This window comes from Leucoraja erinacea, chromosome 25 (assembly GCF_028641065.1).
Source record: "Leucoraja erinacea ecotype New England chromosome 25, Leri_hhj_1, whole genome shotgun sequence".
NCBI lineage: Eukaryota > Metazoa > Chordata > Chondrichthyes > Rajiformes > Rajidae > Leucoraja > Leucoraja erinaceus.
In genome coordinates, this window is record NC_073401.1 from 30,693,798 (window position 1) to 30,713,473 (window position 19,676).

Below are 19,676 nucleotides of genomic sequence, written 5' to 3' on the forward strand. Positions count from 1 at the left end.
GACGGCGGGCGGGATTCGAGGAGGATGGACCAATCGCGGGGCTGGGTTGGCCGCGTGTGACGTCGGTGCCGACCAATGGGAGCAGGGCGGGCCACATCTTCTCCAATCAGGAGCAGGGGTGGGGCGGACCCTGTGCTGTGATTGGCGTGCTGTGCGCCAATAGGACGGCGCGTTGCTGGGCGGCCGCGGCGTTGGCAGGATGCCGAGTGGGTTTGTGATGAAACTGAACAACTAAGTGTGTACACTGTTCACCACGACAGTAAGGAACTTTTTAATTTGTCTTGTCCTATTTAGTTTACTTCATAGATACAGCGCGGGAACAGGCCCTTCGCGTCACCGAGTCTCTGCTGGTTAAAACACATTAAAACCGAGGCTGACACCTTGTGTTTTGGCTTCAAGTGAAATCGGTATATACGAAATAAAGTGGTTGAGCTTCAGGCTCCGTTAGAATTGGCAAGTATGATGTTGTGGGAATGGCAGAGACATGGCTGCAAAAGGACCAGGGCTGGGACCACTTTAAATTCCATTTGGAATATTTTGGAGGACCAAGAAACGGAATATTCAGGGGTATACGTCCTATGGAAAAGACAGACAGGTGGGCAGAAGGAATGGGGTAGCTTTGTTGGTAAGGAATGAAAGTCAGTCCCTCGCGAGGGGTGACATAGAATCAAGAGATGTAGAGTCAGTATGGATAGAACAGAGAAATTGTAAGGGTAAAAAGACCCCAATGGGGGTCACAGCTTAAGGATAAAGGGGAAATCCTTTAAAACCGAGATGAGAAGAACTTTTTTCACACAGAGAGTGGTGAATCTCTGGAACTCTCTGCCACAGAGGGTAGTTGAGGCCAGTTCATTGGCTATATTTAAGACAGAGTTAGATGTGGCCCTTGTGGCTAAGGAGATCAGGGGGTATGGCGAGAAGGCAGGTACAGGATACTGAGTTGGATGATCAGCCATGATCATGTTGAATGGCGGTGCAGGCTCGAAGGACCGAATGGCCTACTCCTGCACCTAATTTCTATGTTTCTATGTTATCTGCAGCCCCCCACACAGTAGCCTGGATATAGGGTGCTTTGGATCTGTCTTCACTGAGGAAGACACAAACAATCTCTCAGATGCACTCGTGGCCAGAGGACCTAAGGTGACAGGAACTGAAGGAAATTCGCGTTAGGCAGGAAATGGTGTTGGGTAGACTGATAAATCCCCAAGGCCCGATGGTCTGCATTCCAGGGTACTGAAGGAAGTGGCTCTAGAAATCGTGGAGGCATTGGTGATCATTTTCCAATATTCTATAGATTCATGAGCTCTTAACGATAGCGGATTCAAGAGGTATAGGGAGAAAGCAGGAACGGGGTACTGATTGCGGCTGATCAGTCATGACCACAGTGAATGGTGGTGCTGGCTCGAAGGGCTGAATGGCCTACCCCTGCACCTATTGTCTATTTTCTATCTCCTGGCTTTAATGGTCCCACATTGCCTTCTATCTAATATTCCCCGTTTTATATATAACATGAGGTTGGCTCCCCTTCCCTTTCTCCCTCCCCAATCTTTGCACATCCCCAATCCTGAACTTTCCACTCGTCAGTTTAATTTCATGTTTCATGTATCTTGTTGTGTTTTATGACTGTTGGCAGACCAATTTCCCTCCTGGGATAAATAAAGTTCTATCCTATCGTAGGTTCACTTCTTATGAGTCCTTGATAAATCTGATCCAAAGTATGTTGCATGTCTGAAGAAGGGTCTCGACCCGAAACGTCTCCTCTCTCTCCAGAGATGCTGCCTGACCCGCTGAGTTACTCCAGTATTTTGTGTCTACCTTCAGTTTAAACCAGCATCTGCAGTTGTTATTTGAAATTTGAAATCTTTGTTTTTTTTAGTGTTTTATATTTCCAGCTTGTCATTAGGTTAAAAAGTAAAACTGTCTGGAGGAGGTTTTGTTTTGGTTAATCCACTTAAATGTTTCTTCAAGCTGATTAGATAAATGGACAAGTTTTCAACATCTATCCATATATGGGGTAAAGTATCAACAAAATAGATCGTGGTCACTACATAAAGTTTTAGAAAAACCCTTTTAATATTTCATATCCCTTTTTGTGGTTTTGATCTGGCAAGTACCATGGAGGCAAATCTATCCCATCATCCTTAGCATACATGCGACATCCATAACATACATGAAACCATCTAGTTTAATGCATTCATTTTATGCATGTCCCTCATGATCTTGTGCACCCTTGCAAGGTCATCCATCAGCCTCCAATGCTCCAATGGGGGGAAAAAAATCCCAGTCTGTCCAACCTCTCCCAACAAGCCTCATGTAAATTAATATAAGTTTAATGTGAAATGACAAGGAGTTGATTGGTGTATTTTTTATAGGCAAATTGTCAGCGCAATCTGGAAAAATTGCCCCTCATTTGTCGGGAGCGGATGAGGTAGTGGGATAACATAGGGCGATCGATGATCGGCGTGGACTCGGTGGGCTGAAGGGCCCGTTTCCATTTTAAATCTCTAAACCCAACAAATTTGGTTCTCCTCCAGATATTATACAGTTAAATTTGGTCTTTGTTTCTCTTTTTTGACTCTGAATTTGTTTCTGCTATCTCTTTACTCTTTGTGAGCTATTTGTAACTTCCAGCTGTGTTTCCCTTCCTACTCACTGCCTTCTGGCACCCATCCACCTCCAAAGCCTGCTTAACCCCTCCCCAAATGCAGTAGCAAATGCCAGTGGTCATTGTGTGTTCTGTTGATATATTTTTAAAATTTTTAACTTTCAAAATAGACTTTATTCAGGTGATAAATATATACAATACATGAACCGTGCAAAAAATTCATCCGACATTTTCCGAGACGAAACAAATATTCAATACTGTTTATTCACACTGCTCAAATTTCACCAATTTATCCCCCACCCTTGCCACTCATGTGAATGGGTGGCATGGCATGGAATCACTGGCATGGAATCCCTTCCCTTATTTTGGGGGGCGTATCCATCACACCCTGCCCCCCATGTCCAGCAGTGGAAGGACCCTAGACTGTGGTCGTCCCCCACCGAGCCTTGGCATTGGCTGCACCGAGCTTCAGTTCGTCCCTCAGCACGTACTCCTGCAGTCTGCAGCGGGCCGGTTGGCAACATTTCCCGACAGACATATCACTCCACTGGGAGGTCAGCAAATCTCGGGCAGACCAAAGAGCGTCTTTCACCGAATTGATGCCCTTGTGTTCTGTTGATATGTTGTATTGCTGTTTGAAGGTGATCTAAGATGAAATGGTCACTTTAAATATGTATCCCTAGCAAACACAGTATTTATTGCTGAGCCCTGATTGCTTCTTGTAAGTGGGTGGTGTGGCACGGCCTTGAACCTCCTGAGTAGTCATGAATTCAAAATGCTTAAGCTACTTAGGTTTAAGTTTATGATTGTCTCGTGTACTACGGTACAGTGCTATTGTTTGCATGCTATCCAATCAAATAATACAACAGACGGATACAATCAAGCCAATCACAAGTATAAAAGGTAGAGTGAAGAGCAAGTTACCAGACAGCAGTATAAAGTTTTTCGGCATTCTCGCCAAATATCCAATTACTTATTTAATTGGGTATTTTTTGTGAGACCTTGCACTGAATCTGCAGAATTCTCCAACTACATTGGAAGGATACAAGAAATAATGCCAGTGTCCACAATATTGAGGCCCCAATGATTCTCCGTTCCACCATGTAATCCGCATGCCTGACTCTTAACTCCCAAAATAGACTTGCTGTTCCAAGTACCATCACTGGACAAACAGAGGAAAAAAATTCTAGGTAATGCTCAAAGTTTCCTTCAAGGATTGCGACATGCTCACTGATTCCTGGAAATCTCAGGCCCACAACCACTTCATTGAAAAGGAACTTTCAGGGTGATGTTGAGGACCTTGAATCCATACATCTGGAGCAGCCAAATGCCCAGCAGGAGGGACAAAGGTGCAGACCAACTCACCATTTACCCACACATCTGCCCCTTCTGGTACCATCACATGCTGCATCTTTCACAGAGGCTGCACCTTCTACACTGGCCTCATTTGTTACCACAGATTGGAAAAAATGCAGCATGGAACAGGCTCTCCAGCCCACCGAGTCCACGTCAATTAACCTACAAACACGCAAGTGTTTTGGATGCCGGAGGAAACTGGAACACCCAGAGGAAACCCAAGCGGTCAGAGCGAGAACATGCAAACTCCATAGAAACAGCACCCAAGGTCAAGGTCTGAAGGATGGGGCTCGACCCGAAACGTCTCCCACTCCTTCTCTCCAGAGATGCTGTCTCACTCGCTGAGTTACTCCAGTATTTTGTGCCTGCACCCAAGGTCTAGATTGAACCTGAGTTTCTGGTGCTGTGAATGTACAAAGAATAATGTTATCCTCTGTCGGGTGACTGCCTAAGAATCATAGCGTGCAGTTTACCTGCAGAGGTCTCCTATGAGACTGCACGTCAAGAATATTACATTGCCTGTAAAGTGATTTGGCTTTATCTTTGCATCTTTGAAGTCTCTATCAATGCAAGTTATTTTGTTTCTTGAAACAAAGATTTAAAATGTATCCAACCACAGTAAGTAGTAAAATTGGATTAAATAAATCATGTGTTTCGGGCTGTCAACAGAAGTAAAATATTTTTGAAAGCTGCTGGATTATTGTAGAAACTCATCTAGTTTGCTAATATCCTTCAAGGAAATGGATTTACCTCTTCTAGTAACTTAGTTCATATTATCCTCAAGCCCCATGCAGCATGGTTGACCCTGTGAAGATATTCATTTGTCAAGGCATTAAGGCCCACCATAAAATCCCTTCGCAATACCATCACGGGAAGTTTAAGTCAAAGTTCCACTTCCAGGAAGTGCATGGTGTGCTCCAATCCTACGTACTAGTTTAAACTTTGATTTTCTGGTTGCTATTTCAGTTGGGTAAAGTACTTGAGTCAAAAAGGTTGTTGGTAGGAAATATAATTGGAGCCAGGCTGAGTGAGGTGAGTGGAGGGGAGCATGAAAGTAAGCTATTAGAATGCAGGGTGACTTGGACAGGTTCGGCGAGTGGGCAGATACATGGCAGATGAAGTTTAATGTGGATAAATGTGAGGTTATCTACTTTGGTATCAAAAACAGGAAGGCAGATTACTATCTAAATTGCATCAAATTGGGAAAAGGGGAAGTACAACGGGATCTGGGGTCCTTGTTCATCAGTCTATGAAAGTAAGCATGCAGGTACAGCAGGCAGTGAAGAAAGCGAATGGCATGTAGGCCATTATAACAAGAGGAGTCGAGTATAGGAGCAGAGAGGTCCTTCTGCAGTTGTACAGAGCCCTAGTGAGACCACACCTGGAGTATTGTGTGCAGTTTTGGTCCCCTAATTTGAGGAAGGACATTCTTGCTATTGAGGGAGTGCAGCGTAGGTTTACAAGGTTAATTACCGGGATGGCGGGACTGTCATATACTGAGAGAATGGAGCAGCTGGGCTTGTACACTCTGGAGTTTAGAAGGATGAGAGGGGATCTTATTGAAACATATAAGACTGTTAAGGGTTTGGACACGCTAGAGGCAGGGAACATGTTCCCGATGTTGGGGGAGTCCAGAACCAGGGGCCACAGTTTAAGAATAAGGAGTAAACCATTTAGAATGGAGACGAGGAAACACTTTTTCTCACAGAGAGTTGTGAGTCTGTGGAACTCTCTGCCTCAGAGGGCGGTGGATACTTTCAAGAGAGAGCTAGATAGGGCTCTTAAAGATAACGGAGTCAGGGGATATGGGGAGAAGGCAGGAACGGGATACTGAGTGGGGTTGATCAGCCATGATCACATTGAATGGTGGTGCTGGCTCGAAGGGCTGAATGGCCTACCCCTGCACCTATTGTCTATTGGGAATGAGAATAGGGGTAGTGTGCAAAAAGAGGGGGATGAATTTGTTTATGTTTAGTTTAGTTGCGACATGGAAACAGGCCATATGACACTAATATACCAAAACCAATTTAAATGTGAAAGGTGACAAGCAGCTTCATTGCCATGGAAGATTTAAAACTTTTTGTAATTGAAATCCTAATCTTAAAATCTATTTTCAGTTCAACAGTGAAAAGAATTAAATGCTCGAGGCCTTTTCTGAAAGGAAAACTGGAGGGAATATTTACTAAACATGCACCACTAATAGCTGATTTCAGTTATGAGTGGAATGGCTCCAAATTACTAATGCATTTTGAGTTTAAAAAAACATAATTTAAATAATTAATAGTGTTAAAGTGCTTAAGTAATTTAAATTTGTGCCATCAGGGACCAGCACTTAGTGCAGGGAAGGGTGAGGCTGCATTTGGATCAGGAAGTCCCTGCAAGAGGAAAACATGTCGACAGTGTTGGGGTGCAAAAGTTTGAATTGTGGGGTGGGGGAGAAGAGACTCTTGCGGCTGTGGTTGGGAATGAGCAATACTCTCCGTGTTTATGAGAGTTGGGATTCCTGGTCTCGGTCTCTGATGTTGGCTGCTTATCAAGGCAGCGTAAAGTATAGATGTAGTCAGTGGTTTGTGCCTTATTCTCCCAAACTATTGATTCCATCTACACTACACGCTGCCTCTGGGAAGCAACCAGCATAATCAAAGTCTTTCTTACCCTGGTCTTTCCTCCTCCCCGCTCCCGTCAGGCAATAGATACAGAAGCTTGAAATCGCGCACCAGCAGACTCGGGTACAGCTTCATCCCCTCTATTATCAGGCGGTAAAATGGTTCTTCCACATAGAAACATAGAAAATAGGTGCAGGAGTAGGCCATTCGGCCCTTCAAGCCTGCACCGCCATTCGATATAATCATGGCTGATCATCCAACTCAGTATCCCATCCCTGGCTTCTCTCCATACCCCCTGATCCCTTTAGTCACAAGGGCCACATCTAACTCCCTCTTTAATATAGCCAATGAACTGGCCTCAACTACCTTCTGTGGCAGAGAATTCCACAGATTCACCACTCTCTGTGTAAAAAATGATTTTCTCATCTCGGTCCTAAAAGACTTACCTCTTAGCCTTAAACTGTGACCCCTAGTTCTGGACTTCTCCAACATCGGGAATAATCTTCCTGCATCTAGCCTGTCCAACCCCTTAAGAATTTTGCAAGGGTAATGGTCGGCGTGGGCTTCTGACCATGTTTTCATGCAGTCTTTCTCAATCACTCAAAACACGAACCTCACTGGGGAAGGCAAAGATGATAATTGTACCCCCTATTTTGTTTCGGACTTCAAATGAAAGATTTTGGTCACCATTCTGCTTTGCTGAAATCCTAGTGATCATACTGATGGTAAAGTATTATGTCTTGAGACGTAAAAGCCTTTGTTACTATTGTACAAACATTGGAGACTAAGAAAGCAAAAACATATTTATTACGATGATTTATTGCTTCTCTCTCACACAGCCCCAATGTACTTCACAGATAACAAATAGCTTTGAAGTTCAGGGAGTAGGCAAAATGCTTCAGCGGTTTTTTTTGTGCAGTTCTATGTGAGGGTGCAGCCAGCCATTTCAACCCAGCATTCTGAATGCACTTTTGTTTAAGAAGGAACTGCAGATGCTGGAAAATCGAAGGTAGACAAAAGTGCTGTAGAAACTCAGCGGGTGCAGCAGCATCTATGGAGCGAAGGAAATAGGCAACATTTCGGGCCGAAACGCTGGAGAAACTCAGCAGGTGCAGCAGCATCTGTGGAGCGAAGGAAATAGGCAACGTTTCGGGCCGAAACCCTTCAGGGTTTCGGCCCGAAACGTTGCCTATTTCCTTCACTCCACAGATGCTGCTGCACCCGCTGAGTTTCTCCAGCACTTTTGTCCACATTCTGAATGCACTACCCTTCCATTCCCTTTTCTTCCGTTTAAAATCTTCCTCCAAGCCTTTCCATTCTCTTCACTTGTTTTATGAACAATTTGTCATGCATTTCCGACATCCTCTGCAATATACTTTGCAATTCTTTCCCGCATCAATGATAGCAATTGTGGTCGATCCACGAGGTAACCAGAGTGAGCAGTGGGGCGCTTATTGAACCCGAGTACGGAGGGAGTGGATGTGACAGTTTGCAAGTTCTTCTTGTAACCGCGTGCTTTTCCGACGGGTGCTCCAGTTTCCTCCCATGTTCCAAAGACATGCGGATTTGTAGATTGGATGGCCTCTGTAATTTGTCCCGTAGTGTGTCGGGAGTGGATGAGAAAGGGGGATAACATAGAACCCGTGTGAATGGGTGATCGATGGTCGGCATTGACTCAATGGGTCGAAGGGCCTGTTTTCATGCTGTAAGTTTCAATCAATCAAACACAAAACGTGCTGGAGAAGACGAGGATTATGTATGAAATAGTGTGTATCTCTCAGCCACACCCGCTGCAACTGTTAGTTATGCCACAGTGTCACTGCAGTTTCTTCCAAAGCTCTGTGGTTTTGCTGATGCATGGTGTGCCACATGAACATACTCTGCTCACACAGATGTAATGAATCCAAAACTTGCAGACTATTTTATTGCTGGATAATTCTGCAGCAGAGAAGGGAACAAGCATTTAAATGATTAACCAAAGCAGTCTGTAGAATGTTCCGGACCTAAAATGTCACCTCTCCGTATTGTCCAGAGATGGTGCCTGAACCGCTGAAGATTCTTTGTGTTCAATTTAGTTTTTTTCATGTGTGCCGAGGTACAGTGAAAAGCTTTTTGTTGTGTGCTATCCAGTCAGGAAAAAGACAATACGTGATGACAATTGAGCCATTTACAGTGTATAGATACATGACAACGGGCCTTGGAACATCGGGCCTCCGTGGAGGCAACTGTGGAGGCCTCAAATAGGCCCGACTATGGGTGAACTGGGGTTGGGGACTGGACTTTGTGCCTTCCCTCATAATGGGAACCATTGTGGGGGGATGTTCTTTATGTTTAAAACTCTTATTAATGTTATGTCTGTATTCCTTCTTTATGTGCTGCAAAATGGCAAGAAGCATTTCACTTCACTACACCTAGGTATATGTGAATGTGACCAATAAAATACCTTTGATACCTTTGACAAGGGTACAACGTTTTTAGTGCAAGGTAAAGCCAGCAAAATCCGATTAAAGATAGTCCGAGGTCACCATAGTCACCATAGGCAGATAGTAGTTCAGCACTGCTCTCTGGTTGTGGTTGGATGATTCAGTTGCCTGAAATTGTCTATTTTTGTAAACTAAATCTGCAGTTTCTTGAGTCGAAATGAAAGAGATGAGTAATAATAATAATAATACATTTTATTTGTAGAGCGTTTTTCAAGGACTCAAAGTCGCTTTACATGGTGAGTCAAGAACAAAACAAAATAGAGCAGTAAGATGCAAAGGGGAGGGGGACATGGGACTAAGGGTATGCAGAGGTGAAGAGATGGGTCTTGAGGCGGGACTGGCAGATGGTGAGGGACTCAGAAGTTCGGATCAATTGTGGGAGGGAGTTCCAGAGCCTGGGAGCTGCCCTGGAGAAGGCTCTGTCTCCAAAAGTGCAGAGGTTGGATTTCAGAATGGAGAGGAGACCGGCTGAAATGGATTTGAGGGACCGTGAGGGTTGGTAGGGGTCAGTGAGATATGGGGGGGCCAAGTGGTTGAGGGCTTTGTAGGTGAGGACCAGGATTTTGTAGATGATCCGGTGGGAAATGAGAAGCCAGTGAAGTTCTTTGAGGACTGGGGTGATGTGGTGCCAGGATTTGGTGTGGGTAATGAGTCGGGCGGCTGCATTCTGGACCAGTTGAAGTCGGTTAATGTTGCTGGAATTAATGCCAAAGAGAAAAGAGTTACAGTAGTCCAGTCGGGAGGAGATGAAGGCATGGATGAGTCTTTCTGCAGCGGGGGGTGTGAGAAAGGGTCTGATTTTGGTAATGTTGCGGAGGTGAAAAAATTATGTTTTTGAGTAGTCAAGAAGGCAGTGCTCACGATAAGGTGCACGTTCAAATCCCAGTGGTGGCAGAGGAATTTTAAATTCAGCGAAGCAATATGGATTAAGTAATAAGAAACCAATTTAAGCATGTCAATTTCAACCAATGATATATAATCATGTGTCGGAAGGATCTGCGGATGCTGGTTTACACCGAAGATAGACACAAAATGCTGGAGAAACTCAGTGGGACAGTCAGCATCTCTGGATAGAAGGAATGGGTGACGTTTCAGGTTGAGCTCGAACCAAAACATCAGCCATTCCTTCTATCCAGATGTGCCTGTTCCGCTGAGTTCCTCCAGCATTTTGTGTCTATCTTCCGCATATAATCATGACCAGATTTTGTGATGACAAATATTAATCTCGTCATCGGGGATAACTCCATGCACAGCTTTGAAATTGTACCTGTGATATTTTTGTATTTGGCTCAGAATCTGGGCAAGACCTATCTTTGGTTTAATTTGCAAGCAAAATGCCGAGGGCGCGGAAAATCTGGAAAAAAATCGGAGAATGCTGCAGCAAAGCGGCATCTGAGGAGACAAGAATGGAGTTAGTGCTGTGAGTCTGATGGCCTTTCATCAGAAGGGGGAATAGTTAGAGAATGGAATAAGTCTAATGACACAGTGAGAAGGACGAGGGGACGGGAAGGGTTGATAGGCAGGAATGATAAATGACAAAACAGGATAATAAGATATAAAAGCTACAAGCTGACGGGGGAAACATGGCGTTCAAGAAGGAACTTTTTAGTTGGAAACATGGCAACTCCTTGTGTACTGCCTCAGAAGTAATTCAATTGGTGCACCCTATAACTTATGTAGGATTCTGCTTGTATGGTATTATCGAAGGTATGCCACAGTATGGCACTACTCCTGTGACAATTAAGTAATTACTATAGTTTCTATGAACTGCAGATAACTGGAAGATCAAGGTACACAAAAATGCTGGAGAAAGAGCCCTCAGCGGTGAAGCAGCATCCCGACCCGATCTACCTGTCCAGTTCGAGATGGAACCCATAGGCAACGTTTCGTGCCGAAACGTCGCAGTTCTTGTTTCTACTTACGCTCCATAGATGCTGCTGCACCCGCTGAGTTTCTCCGGGGGAAACATGGCAACTCCTTGTGTACTGCCTCAGAAGTAATCTCAATTGGTGCACCCTATAACTTATGTAGGATTCTGCTTGTATGGTATTATTTTGCTGGATTGTATGCAAAACACATTATTTCACTGTATCTAGATACATGTGACAATTAAGTAACTACTAGCTAGAAGGATACAAACTGCTGAAATAACTCGGCAGATCAGGCTGAATGGATAGTTGATGTTTCCAGGTTAGAGCCCTTCTTCAGGTGAAGAAGGATCCCGACCCGAAACGTCACCTGTCCATGTTCTCCAGAGATGCTGCCTGACCCACTGAGTTCCTCCAGCTCTTTGTGCCCTTTTTTGTGTCATTTTTCCAAATTTAAGTATCATTTCTTTCCAATTATTCTGCAGTTCCTTTTGTTTATTTAAATTGGTACTTCTCCTACCAAATATAATACTATTTTGGGTTCTACCAAATGCAAAAATTTATTCAAAATACATTCTAATAAGTGTGTTATCGTTTTGAAATTATCAAGAAAAGAGTTTGGATAAAATGGGGGGAATGCCTATTTAATAATAAGTTGTTTATCTCTGTGTTATGTGAAGACTGTAATATGTCTCGTTCGAGAAGATGGATTAGTCTGTTCCTTGAACTTTAACCTCATCTGAATGTCTGCATCTTTGACAGTGCAGTATACTGCGTGCGGGCTTGCAAGGCTTGTTGGCCGTAATTTCCAGAAGCCGTCCCACATTCCTGATTTTCTATCTCTCTGCCTTTGAGTGTTGCAGCTGGCTTCTTGGTCAGTGGTTTAGAGGAAGCCGGGTAGAAGATGTGTTCAGAAATAACGTGGCTGTGCTGGCAGTTTGTTACTTGAGGGCATTGAGCAGGTGTTTTCCCAATGTAACTGGCAAGATCATAGAACTTAGATCAGAACAGCATAGGAACGAGCCCTTCAGCCCACAATATCTGTGCTGAACATGATGCCAAGTACACATTCCTCTTTTCCCTGCACTACCACCTGCCTATCTAAAAGCCTTTTAAACACCATTATCGTATCTGCATCCACCACCACTCCTGGCATTGTATTCCAGGCCCCCACTACTCTCTGCATAAAAAAAAACTTGCCCCGCACATCTCCATTTAACATCCCCCTCCTCTCGCCTTCGAGCTTTGCCCTCTAGTGTTGGACATTTCAACTCTGTGGGGTAAAAGGTTCTGCCTGTCTATCCTATCCATGCCTCTCATAATTAGGGGTGGCACGGTGGCACAGCGATAGAGTTGCTGCCTTACAGAGCCAGAGTTTGGTGCAGGTTTGTTGGTGAATTAGCTTTGGTAAAATTTGTAAATTGTCGTAAGTGTGTAGTGTGTGCTGGTGTAAGGGAATCGCTGGTCGGCATGGACTCGGTGGGCCAAAGGGCCTGTTTCTGCGCAATAAACTAAACTAAACTAAACTAAATTTATATACTTCTATCAAGTCTCCCCTCAATCTCCAACATTCCAGAGAAAACAATCCAAGTCTATCCATCCCTTCCCTGTAGCTGAAGCCCACTAATCCATGTCCTTGGATGTTTTAGACGCGCTATCTTGCAAGCCGGCACTATGATTTTGACAGATTCCCAGGAAAATAACACCACTCTGACAGTTTTATATGCACTCTGTCTAAATTGAGAATCCTTTCATCTAAATCTAAAGGCCCATCATAGGCTGTTCAAAAAATGTTCCAATTCTCTTTTTTTTACAATGCCTTGAATTACTTTGTGTGATACAGATGATGATCTTGTAGTCGACACAATTTCTGCTTCTGCTGTACTTGTGAAACAAAACTGTCTTTGCCCTTGTATTTTAGATTATAGGTTTTATTTTTATTTTTTATTATAGGTTGCCTCTGGCAGAAAGATTCCTTTTGTGACCTGGGTCTGTAATTTTTCCATTCCAACAAGTTATGCAGCCTTTCTGGTTGAAATCCGTCAGGAAAAAACTTAAAAGACCTCTTAAAAAAAAATTGCGTTTGGTAGCCGTGAACAAACAAAAAGTTGCAAGCATTTTTGCACAAATGCAACAAAAAACTGGGTCACACAATTGTGAAGTGAAGCCCCCTAATCAACAGTTTCTTGGGCCACTATAAATGATGAAGATGGCCTCGGGGACTTGTGGATGGGTTGAGTTTGACCAGACGTGGGATAATGTCAAGTCTGAGGTTTGTAATGTGATGCAGAGTTCAACCCCTCACCTCTCTCACTTGTACAAGTGCTGACGCACAGAACAAATTAAAATTCTTGTAGTTTAATTTCTCCCAAAAGTTTTAAATTCAGTTTATCATAATTTTAATGTGTAACGACACAAGGAACTCGACTTATTGGACCCATTTTGCTAACCCATTCATATTTGTACTGATCAAAGCATCATACTATACTGCAAGAGAATGTTAAGGGCCTGTCCCACTTGGTGATATTTTTCGGCGACTGCCGGCATCATTAGCTGACCTAAATCCGCTGGATTTTGAAATGTTTGAAATCTTTTGGCGACCCAGATATGATTCCGAAAAAATCGCCAAGTGGGACATGCCCTTTAGAGATGCAGCGCAGAAACACCGAGTCCGGCGATCGCCCCATGCTTTAGCAATAGAGGAAATTTACAATTATTTTTACCAAAGCCAATTAACCTACACACTTGTACATCTTTGAAGAGTGGGAGGAAACGAGAGCACCCAGTGAAAACTCACATGGTGATGGGGAGAATGTACGAACTCCGTACAGACAGCACCTGGAGACGGGGACAAACCTGGGTCTCTGGCGCTGTAAGGCAGCTTGCTGCCCAATTGGTTTAGCCCTTTTCTGCACTTTCTTGCTTAATATCTGCTTAAACTCTTTGTATTTTTTGACTTTAGAATGCATGGAATTTTGAAAAAGGGTTTTCTGTTTTGTTGCTTCATCTTTGGTCGAATGGTAAATAAGCACCAAATGCTGTCTTTATAAACCATTGTTTGCCAGAATGCTGCATGAATTAGGGGGTTTCAGTTGTGCAGAGAGTTTAGGCACAAAAAGCTGGAGAATGTCAGCTTACTCCAGCTTACTCTGTCTATCTTCGGTTACACACAGAGAGTTCAGATAGACTTGGATTATTTTCTCTGGAACGTTGAAGGTTGAGGGGAGACTTATAGAGTGATACAGTGTGGAAACTTGCCCATACCATCCAACATGTCCCAGCTACACTAGTCCCACCTGCCTGTGCTTGATCCATATCCCTCCAAACCTGTCCTATCCATGTACCTGCCCAACTGTTTCTTAAACGTTGGGATAGTCCCAGCCTCAACTACCTCATCTGGTAGTTTGTTCAAGGAAAGAGCGTTGACATCGCGACCCTGTTTCCACCAGTCTACCCACCACCACGCACAAGAAGCCCAAGAAGCGCAAGTCAACATTGTATGCAGATGCCGAGAAGTGTGTTCAGCTCTGGCTGAACAAGTTTTAATCTTGTGATGTGGACTTGATAAGAAGAAGAAGCTTGTTCCATACACCCACCACCCTTTGTGTGAAAAAGTTACCCCTCAGATTCCTATTCAATCTTTTCCCCTTGATAGAAAATTATAATTTTCCCCTTAATAGAAAACATACTAGAGGGCATCGCCATTAGGTGTGAGGGGGAAAATGCAATGGAGATATGCGGGGCTAATCTTCCCACAGAGAGTAGTTGGGGCTTGGAACACATTGCCAGAAGTGGTGGAGGGGGCAGATATGATATTGGTGTTTGAGAGGCTTTTAGATAAGTACATGAAAGTGCAGAGAATGTAGGAATTTAGATCGAAGGAAATAGGCAATAGGCATTAGGCATTTACTATTACCAATAGGCAATAGGAAATAGGCAACCCTTTGGGTTTCGGCCCAAAACATTGCCTATTTCCTTCGCTCCATAGATGCTGCTGCATCCGCTGAGTTTCTCCAGCAATTTTGTCTACCTTATATTGTTCTATGATGTCTGCCTGTAATGACTGTTTAAAAAAAATTCATAGTTTTAGATCTTTTCTGTTTAATGGCAGACCCAGTAGGTATCCACTTAAACTCGTTGTATTTTGGCGTTTGTAATGTATGAAATATGGAAAAAGGATTTTCTGTTTTGTTGCTTCATCTCTGGTTGAACTGTAAATCAGCTCCAAGTGCTGTTGTTCAGAAGTATTGTCACATTGTGGCACAGTGTGGCTTCAGTGGTTCAAGAGAACCAACTTGGGCACCCCTGGTGTGAGATGTATTTCCCTTTTGCTAATGTTGACAAGATGAGAGTTCAAATTGTATAAGGTTTCTTCCTCGGCAATACTCCATCTCTTTGGTGTTTCATAGTTTTGCAGAAAAATGTGCACCATTATCCAGCTCTTCGCCATTCCCACACAAGGATTTTCTTTTTATGAAGACCATTTCTCTTTTAAAAGCTTGCAGCATTTACAAGGCAAGTTAAATCAGTAGTAAAAGATGTCACAGTCATAAACAAGCTCGTGTGAAAATTTGCCCCTCCATGATGGTTGAAGAATGCACTGGCATTGCCCTCCAGGCAAACTGTATCACAGAACACCAGCACAGAATAAATTCCTCTCCTACTTCAAGACAGGACCATATATTCTTGCGGGGGGAGGGGGGGGGGGGGGGGGGGGGGGAATAAGCAAGAAGGTAAACAATAGTTCCACAGCTTTAATGTAAATCAGAATTTCACATCATGGTTCGAAACAAACACAAGCTTTGTTTCTAAAAGTAATTCGATCAAGGCGTTCAAATAATGCACTAAGTTATTCATTAGGTTTATTCAACCTTATTGGCTAAAATCTATCGTCTTTTTGTTTCTGATCATTTGTGCTTTTGGTCTTTGTCAGCGTTGGAGTTTCCGTGAAAAGCGCGAGTTCAAGTAAGAATTTAATTGTTCTGTTTTTTGATACATGTGACAATTAAACTCCCTCTCCCTCCCTCTGCCTCTCCCTCTGCCTCTCTGCCTCTGCCTCTCCCTCTCCCTCTCCCTCTGCCTCTCCCTCTGCCTCTGCCTCTGCCTCTGCCTCTGCCTCTGCCTCTGCCTCTGCCTCTGCCTCTGCCTCTGCCTCTGCCTCTGCCTCTGCCTCTGCCTCTGCCTCTGCCTCTCCCTCTGCCTCTGCCTCTAAACTACACCCATTGTTCCAAGTTGCTCTGTATTTTCTGCACCACCTTCAGTTTTTGTTTTTAATTTTTTTCATTGATTGCAACTTGAAACTATACCCATTGTTCCAAGTTGCTCTGTATTCACCTGATCACCTGTTCACACTAGTTCTATGGCAGACAAAAATGCTGGAGAAACTCAGTGGGTGCAGCAGCATCTATGGAGCGAAGGAAATAGGAGCGAAGGAAATAGGCAACGTTTCGGGACGAAACCCTTCCGGGTTTCGGCCCGAAACGTTGCCTATTTCCTTTTGGGTTTCGTCCCGAAACGTTGCCTATTTCCTTTTGGGTTTCGTCCCGAAACGTTGCCTATTTCCTTCGCTCCATAGATGCTGCTGCACCCGCTGAGTTTCTCCAGCATTTTTGTCTACCTTCGATTTTCCAGCATCTCCAGTTCCTTCTTAAACACACTAGTTCCATGTTATCCCACATTCGCCTCCACTGCTTACAGTGGGGCCAATTGAGACGCACGATTAACATACAAATCCACATATCTTCGGGTTGTGCGAGGAAACCAGAGCACCCGGAGAAAACCCACGTGGTCATAGGGAGAACGTGCAAACACCAGGCAGACTGCGGTGGAGGTCAGGGTCAAACCCGTGTCTCTGCCACCTTGAGGCAACAGCTCGACCAGCTGCGTGGATAATTAGTTTGGAACATGTTTCACACTGTAGTCACCAAGCTGGAATTTTGCAAAATGTGATTACAATATTACTATGAGCAGTCTAGTTTAGTAAAGTTTTAAATGTTTTCCTTTTTGAGATGAGCAGGGGAGTAGCGACTTGTCAGAAGCCTTTATTCAGCTGTCAACAGTTGGCTTTAATGCAGCAACAAACACTGCAGCAACTATTACAATAGTGTTGCTAATATTTTGAAAAACAAAGTTGAGTCTTCCAAGTGTTATTGGGACTGCACTCACCCAGGCAGGAGTTGAATGGAATTGATCACTGTGCAGTGATCTACAAACAGACTTCTCCTTCGACCTTGCAAGGAAGGAAGGTCACAGATGAAGCAGTCAAAGAACTCCTGCAGCGATATCCTGAGGCTGGATTGATTGAGGTCTGGAAACCACAGCCATCTGCCTTTGTGCAAGGGCTTGACCATTTGTATGAAGGCTGCTTGATGCCACGCTCTGTCAAACGCTGGCTCGATATCAAAGATGATTGCCCTCTCCTTGTCTCTGGAATTTAGGTTTTTGGCACGAAGCTGGAATGAGATCTGATGCCAAGTAATTGATTGATTGTAAGATATAGCATAGAAACAGGACCTTCGGCCCACCGAGTCCATGCTGACTGTCCATCACCCGTTCACAGTAGTTCTGTATTATTCAACTACAAACCCGCACGTCTTTGGGTTGTGGGTTGAAACCGGAGCACCCGGAGTAAACTCACCCAGTCACAGAGAGAATGTGCAAACTCTACATAGACTGCACCTGAGGTCAGGATCGAACTCTGGTCTCCGGTGCACCACCGTGCCCCCCACGTGTGGTCTTGGTGAAACCCCAACCTGGGCATTGGTGGGCTAGTTATAATTTGCATGTATGTACGCGCCTCTAAATGGCACTCGGTCATTCAGCTGTCTGAACAGATCATAGCTGTTGTTTCACTTGCCTTCTTACAACATGTTATTGACTGCAGAATTCCTTAATCTGAAAAGCCCTTTGGTATGTATTTAAGCTGTTTTGTAAATCTGTTATCTTCAGCAAATATTTCCCAACTTGTAGGGTCACAGAGTCATACAGCATGGACACTGACCCTTCAGCCCAACTTAGCCAATGCTGATCAAGATATGCTAGTCCCACATGCTCACATTTGGCCCAGATCCCTCCATTCCATTCCCAATCCAAGTACCTGTCCAGTTATCTTTTAAATCCTGTTTTAGTACCTGACTCAAATACCTCCTTTACCAGCTCATTCCTTTAACCCACAATCCTGACCCCCTGGTTCCTATTACATCTTTACCCTCTCTCATAAACCTATCTACTCTGGTTCTTGATTCCCCTACCCTGAGGAATCAAGACTCTACACTCACCCTATCTATTCCCCTGATGATATTATACACCTTTATAAGATCACCCCTCAGCCTCCTGCACTTCAACCTCTCTCTATCGTTCAAGCCCTCGAGTCCTAGCAACATCCTCGTAATCTTTGCATTCTATTTCCAGCGTAATGCCATGCTTCCAATAGCAAAATGACCAAAACTGATTGGAATAGTCCAAATGCGGCCTCACCAACTCCTACACTCTCTCCATACCTTTTGATTCCTTAAGGATTTAAAAACGTCCCAAGCTTGCTTTTATTCAAACACTGATTTTCCACAACTTTCTCTGCTGATTTCACAGATCGATACAACTTTGAATAAACCATTTACAAAATGCAATCTAAAATTGAATTTTATACAAGACCTAACCGACTGATTTTCAGGGCTGATAATATTTATTGAATGCCGCAATCTGACTACAACGAAAATGTGAGAAGATTAGGTAAAGAATGTATTTTTTCTGAAAAAAGAAATATGTTGATTTTTTTTGGCTGCTCTGAAGTAAACCACTTTGGCTTCCATTGTTCTTGGGTGCGGCATGGTCATGCAGCGGTAGATTTGCTGCATCACAGCGCCAAACACACGGGTCCAATCCCGACTACTGATAACGTCTGTACAGAGTTTGTACATTCTCCCTGTGACCGCGTACGTTTTCTCCCGCTTTCTCCAAAGATGTACAGATTTGATGGTTAATTGGCTTTGGTAAAAGTGTAAATTGTCCGTGGTGAGCAGGATGGGACTAGTGTACGGCTGATCGCTGGTCGGCGTGGACTCGGTGGGACCTGCTGTATCTCCAAAGTTTAGCGTTAAGAATTTAAAATGATGGTGTTCTGCCCCTTCTGTTGTACCTGACAATGGGACCTTGAAGAACTCAAGAAGAATTTAGAAAGACAAATTTGACAATCTTCACCAATGCTCCACCGATCTAATAAAAACAAGCATTGGCCCCCTGCTTATCAGTCGAATAGAAATTCCAAAATGTATCACTTCAACTTTGTATCTTTCTTTATTGATTGCTGTCCTGATCTGCCCGCAAAACAGAATCATGGTTTCATTCAGTTCCCCAGAATTGCCACATTAATCAGCTTTGAAGGACAGTATAGGTGTCAGATTAGGAAAAGGGGAGGTGCAATGAGATCTGGGTGTGCTTGTACATCAGTCACTGAAATTAAGCATGCATGTACAGCAGTCAGTGAAGAAACCTAACCAAAGGATTTGAATTTAGGAGCAAGGAGATCCTACTGCAGTTGGTGAGACCGCACCTGAAGTATTATGTGCAATTTTGGTCTCCTAATTTGAGGAAGGATATTCTTGCTATTGAGGGAGTGCAGTCTAGATTCACCAGGTTAATTCCCGGGATGGAGGGACTAACATATGTTGAAACAATGGGTCGACTGGGGTTGTAGTCACTGGAATTTAGAAGGGTGAGAGGGGATCTTATAGAAACATGTAAACATTTTTAAAGAATTGGA

General features: G+C 43.8%; 1 protein-coding gene across 2 annotated transcripts in view; it reads left to right on the forward strand.

Moving 5' to 3' along the window:
• The first annotated feature begins 130 nt into the window (after positions 1 to 130).
• Positions 131 to 19,676, forward strand: part of tango2 (transport and golgi organization 2 homolog (Drosophila)) — an 84,876-nt gene continuing 65,330 nt past the window's right edge. Inside the window, exon 1 of one of the 2 annotated variants that reach the window (XM_055655448.1) lies at positions 131 to 259. The gene's annotated coding sequence lies outside the window, so the exon portion shown is untranslated. Of the gene's footprint in view, positions 260 to 9,252; positions 9,287 to 19,676 lie in introns of those variants that run through there. The other variant, XM_055655451.1, reaches the window with a different exon arrangement.